The sequence below is a fragment of the Limulus polyphemus genome, unplaced genomic scaffold (assembly GCF_000517525.1).
Source record: "Limulus polyphemus unplaced genomic scaffold, Limulus_polyphemus-2.1.2 Scaffold15664, whole genome shotgun sequence".
Lineage (NCBI taxonomy): Eukaryota > Metazoa > Arthropoda > Merostomata > Xiphosura > Limulidae > Limulus > Limulus polyphemus.
Genome location: NW_013681274.1, coordinates 1 through 2,424, shown reverse-complemented (window position 1 = coordinate 2,424; position 2,424 = coordinate 1). Strand labels below are relative to the sequence as shown.

The 2,424-nt window shown below is 31.6% G+C and overlaps 1 long non-coding RNA gene across 2 annotated transcripts in view; it reads left to right on the top strand.

The window, feature by feature from the left end:
- LOC111084278 overlaps window positions 1-2,086 on the top strand; it is a 3,988-nt gene extending 1,902 nt beyond the window's left edge. The window contains exons 3-4 of one of the 2 annotated variants that reach the window (XR_002609476.1): window positions 400-471; window positions 2,013-2,086. This is a non-coding gene — a long non-coding RNA (uncharacterized LOC111084278). Of the gene's footprint in view, window positions 1-399; window positions 476-2,012 lie in introns of both variants that reach the window. The other variant, XR_002609477.1, reaches the window with a different exon arrangement.
- The last annotated feature ends 338 nt before the right edge of the window (window positions 2,087-2,424 follow it).

Sequence of the window (2,424 nt, the reverse complement as noted above, 5' to 3'; positions counted from 1 at the left end):
ATAGCCCTCGTGTAGCTTTGCGCGGAATTCAAAAAACAAACAAGAATAGCCCAAGGGTTGGCGATGGCTACGTTTGACTGGTTGTCTTCCCTCTAGTGTATTTCTTCAAGATTAAGGAGGCTATAAACAGAAGCCCGTTAGTGTAGTAAAACATACAAACCGTTATTCGACTGGACAAGAGAAGCTCAAGAGTTGGCGGTGGGTGCTGTTGACTAGCTGTCTTCCCCGTGTCTGTAAGCTCAAACGGAAGCTATGCGTAAACATCCCTTTGTGCAGCTTTAGACAAAAACACAGAATGGTTATTTGTATTTAACATTCACCGTTTTGACTTTTTTAATTATGATATAATGTTGACAAGATGTTTAAACTTACCACAATTACTGAAGTGAATCTTTTCAGGAATCTATCAAACAACAAGATAGGATTTATCTCATCTAATACATTCTACAGTCTATGTCAGCTAAGAAAACTGTAAGTACGTACATTTTGGACATTTTCGCTGAATAAATAAATAGATGTATATATATTGAGATAAACGTTTCGCTACAATTATTTCGTTTAGAGCCTACTATACATTTTTAACCAATGATTAAATAGGTTATAATTGTCTTCGTAATATTCTCTTTGTTGCCAAACAATACGGTATCCATTGTTATTATCTAGTTATTTTAGTGAAGTATTTTTAACATGTTAAACACGTTTTATGATCTTGGACTCCAAAACAAAACACATTTTTTATTTCCCAACGATTCTGTTACCCATTTTTATCAAGGAGGGGTTGGACCATTGACTTTCTCTGAAAGAGCTTCAGCCCCCCTGAATTCTGAAGTTTTAAATATATTTTAAGAAACATAAGTAACTTTCTAATTATTTTTATGAATACTTATAACTTGGAGTTTTTTTTAATATTTCCAAAAAAATTTTGTACTAATTGTATATAACCAGTATTATCTATTTGAATAAGAAATAAAGGTAGTAGTTATAGTTAGGCTTACAAATAAATGTTCTTATCGAAATCTTTCTTCACGATTATTTGAAATAACAGTCTAAAAAGTAAATTTAAAAATTAGATATTTGTAATCTATTAGATAATTATTGTGTTTCATCATCTAAAATTCGGAGTTTGATCCTTATGGTGGACAAGGTATAGATGGGTCATTTTGCATTATTCTTATCAACAATCAAATTTACTATGTATTTACAGTATACACAAACATATCATAAGCTTGAGGGGTTGTCACACTAAAATTCGAGGTTCGATTCCTAAGGTGAGCACAGCATAAATAGCCTGATGTACACACTCTGTTTAACAAAACACAAACAAATACATTTATCGTCTGTATACTGTATCGAAAAACATATCTATAATGTTTTTATCATTAGTTTTGGATTGACTCCATAGGTGTCAGCCTGTGTCTTTCAGGTGGTGGCAACTTCACGATAGCACAAGACAATAATACCTAGCGAAAAACTGTCAGTATTTCAAAATAAAACCCAATAGATAGTTACATTTTCTATTGTTAAAAGACCAAATGAATAAACGCAATTAAAGGGTGGTTTATTAAGATATTATTCTAGACAGAAAAAATGAATTATTCATCAAAGTTTTGTCAGTTCGTTAGTGCGAGAAATTTTTTCTGGTTTCAATTTTGATGTATTGGAATCAGAGGTGGCCAACCATAAAATAAACTGCCCCACGTGCGACCCTCAAACATCGTTAAGGAGCCACAAGACTTCCTTTACCAATCATAGGCCAGAAACAATGCATTTCAGTGTAAATAAGATATACTTCAGTATAAATAGGTTCCTCAGCTCGACCCTTGTCCAACATTGATTTTAATGATGAAATTTCACATGAAATTACAAGCTATTTTTTATCTGTTCCAAAACTTTAGAGATCATATATATTTGAATATTGTTTTACCATAAGTAAATGTTTCAAGTTTATTACTGTCTGAACATTTATTTCTTCTCTCGAGATGCTAAAACTTTTGTTCTGTATTGGTATGTAGAGAACTCGCTTTCAATCCATTGCAAACCTTGAAAACAAATATCTTTCAGGACCTCTTCAGACTTAAAACTCTGTAAGTATATGTTTCCTTAACATCTAGATTTAGAAAGAGGTAATGTTTCCGGACAACTAGTTTTAAAAAAGAACAATGTTTCCGAATAACTAGTTTTAAAAAAGAACAATGTTTCCGAATAACTAGTTTTAAAACAGAACGATGTTTCCGAATAACTAGTTTTAAAACAGAACAATGTTTCTGGACAACTAATTTTAAAAAAGAACGATGTTTCCGGATAACTAGTTTTATCAAACATAATATTCCTTTGACAAATAGTTTAAAAAGCAACAACACAATGTTTCCTTGACAACTAGTTTTAGATATAGATGATGTTTCCTTGACAACTAGTTTTAGATAT